Raw genomic sequence first — 8,749 nt, 5'->3', positions numbered from 1 at the left:
TTAGGAATAGGCCAAAAGAATGACAATTTTATCCAAAATATAGGTCCAATCCTTAGCCATCATGGGTAAACATTGCTTTTATTTTTCTTTTTTTTTTAAATTTAATATTCCAGTGGTAAGATAATGAACTCAAACATTAACGAAAGTGCTTTCTTTCAAAGTTTGGGCTGGAATTAAAGTGTTTGGGTCACTTGTTCCCTCTGTTGAAGTTGGAATGGGTAGCATAGAAATTCTTGCACTGTGTTACCCTCTTCAGCCTTTGTTCAATAACAATACAGTTGGAGGTGTGGAATAAGAACTTGAACATCAACAATGGGAGGAGTGCTGTGTGTTATCATTAGAGATTTATTCTATTATGGGGAACACACATTGAACCCTGAGAAACTACACAACTTTAAGCAAGCCTCTTATACTGTAGTGAAGAGTGACTTTTGCCCTTTCTGTACCAAATCATAGTGTGGAGGCAAAAACTGACCAGTTATTTTTCAATCATTGTCCCAACTAAAGACTTACAATTTTCCCCAGAAAAAACAAAACACTCTTATTTTTACCTTTCTCAACTCTGTGTTAAGGAGAAAGAAATTATATGGAAGTTCTAAAAGATATGATTTCCTAACAAGTCCTTTTTTGTTTGTTTGTTTGTTTTTGCGGTACGCGGGCCTCTCACTGCTGTGGCCTCTCCCGTTGTGGAGCACAGGCTCCAGACGCGCAGGCTCAGCGGCCATGGCTCACGGGCCCAGCCGCTCCACGGCATGTGGGATCTTCCCGGACCGGGGCACGAACCTGTGTCCCCTGCATCGGCAAGCGGACTCTCAACCACTGCGCCACCAGGGAAGACCCTAACAAGTCCTTTTGATATTCATCCCCAAGTGCAAAATCTTGGAGAAAACTGGCTTATAGAATTTTTTAATAGCTTTGGCTATGCTTTCCAAGTGTCTTATTTACTTTAACAATAGGCTTCCTAACCAGGTTCACAGAGCAAGGAGTCTGTGGCTCAATCAGTCTGTTGTCTAGCTGGGACCAAGGAAAATCTGAGGGATGGCAATGCTGTGGAGAAGCTGAGGTGACCAGCGTGCAGTGTGTAGTGGCTTAGCCTACCAGCTCTGGAAGCAAAGTGATTGTGTTCAAATCCAGGCTTTCCCTCTTACTGGCTCTGCAGCCACAGGCAAGATATTTTAACTTTAAGACTCAGTTCCCATCTGTAAAATGGAGTAAAAATGCTGACCCCAGAGATATTTTTTTGTGGCTTGAATGAAATAAGCAAAGCACCTAGCACACTGTGGGAAGTGAGGTGTGTGCTCAGTAAGTGCTGGTGGCTGATGGAATTCTTTCCCCCCCATTCTTTATGTTGCAACCATGTGGGATAGATTAGTTCCCCCAAGGAACTACATGTTCAATTTCAACCGTAGACCTTCACCGATGCCCTTGCACCTACAAAAAGCTCCCTAGCCCTTCACCTTACTAAATCTTACCATCCTTCCAGCCTCAGTTTTGGGGAAGCCTCTCCCACTCACCTAAACTTTAGGCTGAGCATAACATCTTCCTGAACTTTCCCTTTATTTGTCAGGACTGGCACATAATAAAACTTAACAAATGATAATTATTTACTAATATCATTCTTATTTAGAAACTTTTTATCATAAATCAAATAAATGGGGTAAAATCCAGCTTTACAAAATAATGGATTCTCCCACCTCTGTTGCACGTGACCAGATTACAGCAAAAGGTATCACATAGCATTTGCCAAACTTCAGTAATTCTTACACTAATATCATGTTTTTGCCATATCTCTACAATATCCATACTATTTGCCTAGAATTTTCTTTACATTGGTTCACTTTTTGTTTACATTGATTTGTTTTGAGGAAATATTAAATCACAGCCCTTAATGAGAAACCGGTCTTTGGGAACTACTAATCTAGTCCATCTCTCTCCTTTTCCATGTCAGGAGACTGAGGCCTGGAGAAGGGCAGGAACTTCCCTACAGTCTTTTACCACATATGTGTCAATGGCTTATCAATGGAGTTAATTCAGATTTCCTACTTCTTAGCCTGCATCCTCTAGAGTATTCCATGTTGCCTCACGTGAGTTTCATTCCGGACAGGTCCTGTTTTAGTTTGGTTGACACATTTGTAAGAGACTGACAATAATCCATACTTGTTTTGATAACTTACAAAGCTAACTAAGGAACACACTGGTGGTAGTTGTTCCTAACATAAAACAATGCCCTATTCCAAAGGAGTAATTTATATTTCATGACTGACCAGTGACTTCCTTTCCTATCTCTTAAGATCCACTCCAGTAGCTTCTACCTACTTTACCAACAAATAAAAACAAAAAAGTTTACTAGAACAGATTTCATTATTGCAATAACAATATTGTAATGGAAAAGCTGCTGCTTCTTTATAAATAGTTTTATTGAGATTAATTCACATTTCATATAATTAAAGTGTACTATTCAATGTTTTTAGTTTGGTCACAGGTTTGTGCAACCATCACCACAATATAATTATAAAACAATTTTTCCCCCTAAAAGAAATCAGTATCCACTACCAGACAATCCCCATCACCCCTCCTTCCCCGTCCCCAGTAATCACTAATCTACCTAACCTACTTTCTGTCTCTATGGATTTGCCTATCCTGGACTTTTCATATAAATAGAATCATACAATATATGGTCTTTTGTGATTGTCTTCTTTCACTTAGCATAATGTTTTCAAGGTTAATCATGTTGCATGTATCAGTACTCCACTTCTTTTTTTTTTGTTCCAAAACTTTATTGTTTCCATTTGGTCCACATCTTGGGAGAGGGCTCCAGGGTGGTTAAAAAGCTGCCTGGTGGCTGGAGAGAGAGAGGCTTTGAGCAGAAGCCCTGACACCAGAGGGGCTCCTCAAAGGCCGTGGGCTTCAGAGGTTCCTAGTTGTGCTTGAGGTGAGCCTTTGGAACAGATACTCGCCCAGCCCAGCCTGGGGACCAGCCAGCCTGCAGAGGTTGGTCAGGTGGTCGCCATCTTCTGGATGAGTTTCACCTGCTCTTCCAGGAAGCCGCTCTCCAGGAAGTCACAGAGCTGGGGGTCTGCGCGGGCAGAGTGCAGGTCATGTAGATCCAAAAGGACCTGGTTCAGGCTCTTCTCCATGAGAATGGCAGCTTCCCTAGCATCCTGGGGTTTGCCCCACTCATCTTGAGGTGGTTTCTGTGCGTCCTGGAATAGGGCACTGCCGTGGCTCTAGGTTTGCATTTTCAAAAGACGCTGGGTGCCCCCGTGCTTCTCCTCAGCCATTTCAAGGAAGATGTGGCCCACTCCCTCCAAAGCCACATCGTCGTGGTCAAAATCGAAGCCCAGAGAGAGGGAGGTGTAGGAGGCTCGCAGATGCATATTGACCAGGCGATTGATGGCGGCCTCCACCTGGGTGGAATAATTTTGACGACTCTGGGAGCTCATGCTTAATTAGTAAAAAGGAACTAAGCTCAAAAAGTGGTGCTGGTTGGGCCTGGAGGCCGAGGATAGCTGAGTGGCTGATTCCGAAGGTTGCGATTGGAAAAAAGGTTGGAGGGTAGTTGGAGGGGGGAGCAAAGGGCAACCCTGGGTCTGTTCCATCCAAACACTGTTGAAGCAAGAGACAAACCTGGGGACTGCCCAGCACACAGCGATCCATTTCGTTTTATAGCTGAATAATATTCTATTGTATGAATATATACTCATTAGTTGATGGACATTTAGGTTTCCCACTTTATGGTTATGATGAATAACACTGCTAGAAATATTCAGGTAAAAGTTTTTGTATGGATGTGTTTTTTTATCTCCTAGGTGTGGAATCACTGAGTTACGTGGTAAATGTAAAGCTGCTGTTTTGCCTTCCCCAAATCCTTGACTCTTCCTTTTAGTAACAGTCCTTCCCACCTCCCATTTTGCTGTATAATTTCTCCCACTTTGGCTACTGCCAGTCAACTCATCAGGATTGAGCCACCTCCCTCTGCCAAGAGGTGAGCATGTGATCCAAGTCCTGTCAATCAGATGCTCTTTCCCTGGAATTTGATTCTTTGGCAGAGGGACAGTGAGGCTGAAAGGCATAGGAACTCGCTCATCACTGTCCATTCACTTTCTACCATCTATGTCTCAGAGTTGTTCTTATTCTTCAACTTTTTCTTCAAGTACTGAGTTATACCGAATCCTTCCAATAAATTCCCTCATTTTTTTTTCCTTAAGCAGGTCAAAGGTAGCTTTGTTGCTTGCATCCACCTTTAGCCACATCTTTGGATAAATAAAAATACATTCCTATTTCTTACTCTAAACTAGTCTTTCTGTTCATGCTGTAAGTTAGTCAACTCAAATCTTCCCCCCACTCCACCCCAGTCCATTGTCCAAAAGGGAAAGGAAAAGCACTCTCCATTATATGCCCTAATCCCCCAAATGAAGAATTCAAACAAGTCCCTGGATTCACCCTGTGTCCCAAAGACAAAGATGCTTATGCCAGCACTACTGACAATGGTTTCTTCTTTCTTGGTCAAGTTATATTCTGAGGCTTTCACAGCAGCCTGGTCCCTGCTCTTTCATGTGTATAAGGAGGATGCAGTCAAAACAAAAGCTTGGATGCCTTCTTCCTGTATTAAACCACAGACCCACAGGAGGGTTCTTCAGATCCAGAGATTAGGTCCGGAACTCTTCTTTCCTTCTGTGAAAACAAAAATGCACAGAACAATGAAAGAGATGATTTTATTTAGGCTATTGCAATATGGAAAATGTTCATTAATGAGGAGCATCTCAAAGGAAAGGACAGAGACCTGTGGTTTATAGAGGGAAGTAGACAAGGAATCATGAGGCAGAGTGGAGGAGGTTCTTAAATGAGTCATATGGGAAGGGTGGTCCTTGGTGGTTAGCTCTCCCCTGAAGCAGTAAAGCTTGGGGAAAAATTAGATGAAGTTCAGTGTTGTCCTTTCCTTCCCCCCTTCCTCCCATCCCCCCTTCCTTCTTTCTTTCCTTTCCCCCTTCCTTCCTTCCCTCTTCCTTCCATCCTTCTTTCCTTCCTTCCTTCCCTCCATCCTTCCATCCCCCTTCCCCTCTCTCTTCCTTCCTCCCTCTCCTCCCTCCCTCCTTCCATCCTTCCCTCCTCCCTTCCTTACTTCCTTCCCTCCATCCTTTCATCCCCTCTTCCCCTCTCTCTTCCTTCCTCCCTCTCCTCCCTCCTTCCTTCCTTCCTTCCATCCCCCCTTCCTCCCTCCCTCCTTTCCTTCCTTCTTTCTTCCTTACATACTTTTTTTCATTCAGGAAGTATATACATATTGAATATCTACTTTTATGCTGGGGCTATAGGGCTCTGGGCTGAAGGTAGAGTATCCTGCTGTCAGGTCCTTGTGAAAGGAAACAGAGCTTAGTAGGTGTCTTGACCTGCATAGGCTGAGGGAGCACTGGGTTTTGAGGCACACTCTTTTCCTCTTACTGCCTCTTTCTTATCACTCCCCTTCCCATGTCACCTCTCCTCTCTTGGTTTCTGTGTCTTGGATCAAGATACCCCTTTGTCTGGATAGCACGTCTACATTTTTGTACTAACTCCCAAGTCAATCTAAATACCGAGGAATTTTTCTAGATTTCAAATGAAGTCCATGAGATAGCTTTAATGGCTCCTACCAAGCACCACGGAATCCTTAAACAGAGATGATCTACTTTTTCTTAGTTTTATGTAAAGTGGTATCTAAAAGCAGCTTCAGGATAGCCTCCAGTCCCCTCTTCCAACTAGATTGCCTCTCCTAAATGCCTCACATAGAAATTCTAATAGATTCTCAGAGCTGAATGAATCTCTCCTTCCCTTATTTATATTCTTTAACAATCTGCCTTATTGAAATCATTTATGAATGTCTGCTCTGGTAGTCTGTAAGTCATTTTTTATTCATATGTCTATCTTCTAAAATGCCTTTGACACCTATCAGTTGTAAATCTTCCTGGGTTTGAGGAACAAGTGTGAAATGTTCTTATTATAGGAAAACAAAAAACAAAAAACAACTGTACTTAAGTGGAAAACTATACATTGTCTATAGCATATCCTTCCAGTGTTATCTTATTCTGATTCCATGGGAGTTACAATTTTGTAAGCTGTAAATGACTGAGCAAGTAAAATAAGTCTTGTCTATAGACATGCAAATTCTATCCAGGGGAGGAAGTCTAGCTGACTTCAGGCTCCCATTGTGGAAGAGTCCTCTTTCACCTCTATATCACGTTCATTTCAATATTCCTGATCTATAAATGTGTCTTTTTTTTAGGGGCACTTTTAACACATACCTAGTTTTCTCATTAACGAGTTAATAAAATCTTTGACACATGTTCATATTTATATCTATATGAGAGTCATAATTTAACCATTTTTTGAAAATTATACTTTACCAAGATTGAATTTCATTAAATTGCTCAGATCATCAAGGTTCACTGAGGAAATGGGTTCAGGGGAAATAAAGTGTAGTGGTGAAGAATACAGGACCTGCAGTTAGACTCCCTGCATTTAAGATCTACCCAGATCTACCACTTTTTTTTTTTTCCTAAGCTCTCTGACCTTAGGCATGCTACTTAGCCTCTCAGTGCCTCAGCAGAGATGACAGAACATATTTTATAGGATTATTGTAAGGACTTACATGAGCTCCTCAAACAATGTGTGGCATATAGTAAGGGCTCAATACATACCGACTATTGATATTATTATTTAATAAGGAAACATGTAAGTAAATTCTGGGTCCCAGTAAATCTTAGCAGGTTAAAGACAGAAAGCCAAAGTTTTCCAGCCACATATCTCAAGTATTCACAGTCACAGTTCCATGTATAGGAGGACAAGTTGAGGTGACAGAAAGAGGTAGAATCAAACTCAAATCAAACTTTGAGCTATTATTCTGCAGTCTTGTCCCACTTTGCAAATAAAGCATTAAAATGTTAGCCCTGGGATTTTCAAAACAAAGCCTCTTAGTTGACAGACAATGGGCCCTTCCTGTTTCTCTCTTTTAGACCAGCTCCCACACCCTCCCTCTCCCAGGACTTCTTACAAATCTCTCCTCTGACTCAAAATAGAAAATGGGCAGAGGCACAATTATCAGGGTTATTTTGGTCTTAGGAGACCCATTTTCAAGGTACCAATTTAGAAACCCTTTCTAGACAATTCCTGCTAATGTATGTTCTGAGACATTTTTGGGTCCTCCATGACCTTACATTTTACTGTCTCTTTGGCTAGTTGATAAAAATGTTCCTTCATAAGTATCTCTGATTGGGTGTCAGGAAGACAAAGACAAAAAGAAGATAAAGAATCCAGAAACAGTAGGGTAGGTAAGGGAAGTGTCAGACTGAACTGGAAAGCCAGCTTGGGAGAAGCAGCCTTTATCTGCACACACATGGCAATTTGTGAACTATGCTCACGAGGAAGAAATTATATCTCAGGGAACCAAACACAGTGCTTGCGTTGGTTTTTTTTTAGGAGGAAAGTTTTGTTTGTTTGTTTTTTGTTTTTAAGCTGCTTTTGTTTTATCTGAATCAGAACAAATTTTTTAAAAAATTTTGATACATAGTTTTGGTTTGAATTGTCTCATTTTCTGCTGTGTGCTCATCTGCATTGGTAAAAGATGAAAGCCACATCTATGTTTTTCTTAAAGTGTCAGGTTTCTTAATTATGAATTCATGAACCCTTAAGAGGTCAAGATAGGTGAATATTTGAAGTATATATATTTTAATAAATTCTTCTGGGGGCCTTAATTTTATTAGCTACTTAAAAGGGCTGAAGATTAACCCAAATTTAAGACTCACTGCTTTAGACGATTTTAAAAGAATAGAATCATTTTATCATTTCTTCCAGTCAGTAGGCAATAGGGACATGCACGTGAAGAAGAGATTTTTTTTTGCATCATAATTACATATATTGTTGTACAAAACTGTATCACCATAAACTAGTGTCCATTAAGTATTATAAATTGCTATTTTTATTAACATCTTCATTGGAGTATAATTGCTTTACAATGATGTGTTAGTTTCTGCTGTATAACAAAGTGAATCAGCTATACATATATCCCCATATCTCCTCCCTCTTGCGTCTCCTTCCAAAGAAGAGATTTTTACTCAGCCTTTGTTCCATCTCCTCCAAGGCCAGAACTTGGTGTGAGTGTGATTCAGGGAGGGAGAGAGTGACTGCAAGAAGCCACAGAGTGTGTGATCACTGCAATTTCACAGACTAACAAGAGACCACTTTTCAAAATTCTTGTTTATTCTGTGCCACAAAAAAAGAAAGCGAAATGGGTTCATCTTTCCTTTGGAGAAGTAAGCCTTCAAGGTCAACTGGTTAAGTGATGTGGACCAATTTCATTCCAGTGTTAGATAATGTTCTGATTATTTAGAATGTTTGGAGGGGTTTGTTCTCTGATGAGACTGAAAAATCACCACATTAAAGCTATCAATGATTCATCGCAAAGGTCAAGGGGTGGGGGGAACTACTCCCTGCCCTCAGTACAGCATAAAGGGTTGAATTCATTCTTCCAGCTTTCAACCTGCTTCTGAAATGTTCTGAACTGGATAAAGCAGAGGGGCACAGGGGGAGGGGGGAGTCCATTGATTGTTCAGCTTGCTTCCTCAGTAGGCAGCATGGCCATATTTAAAAACTTTTTAATCATGTATTTAGCAAAACTTTAAAAAAGGTTGTTGCTTTTGACCAACGAATTTCATATTTAGGAATTGTTTACCTCTGAACAACTCCATAGCATCTCTGGAAGTAGACCCTGACTATCATT

The 8,749-nt window shown here is 41.0% G+C and overlaps 1 pseudogene across 1 annotated transcript; it reads right to left on the bottom strand.

Moving 5' to 3' along the window:
* Nucleotides 1-2,755: 2,755 nt before the first annotated feature.
* LOC308616628 (ferritin light chain-like) lies at nucleotides 2,756-3,443 on the bottom strand (annotated as a pseudogene). The gene has a single exon. The product of its transcript is annotated as a ferritin light chain-like (transcript).
* Nucleotides 3,444-8,749: the final 5,306 nt, after the last annotated feature.

This window comes from Mesoplodon bidens (assembly GCF_964165515.1).
Source record: "Mesoplodon bidens genome assembly, chromosome: 4".
Taxonomy (NCBI): Eukaryota; Metazoa; Chordata; class Mammalia; order Artiodactyla; family Ziphiidae; genus Mesoplodon; species Mesoplodon bidens.
This window is presented reverse-complemented; position numbering and strand designations above follow the sequence as displayed.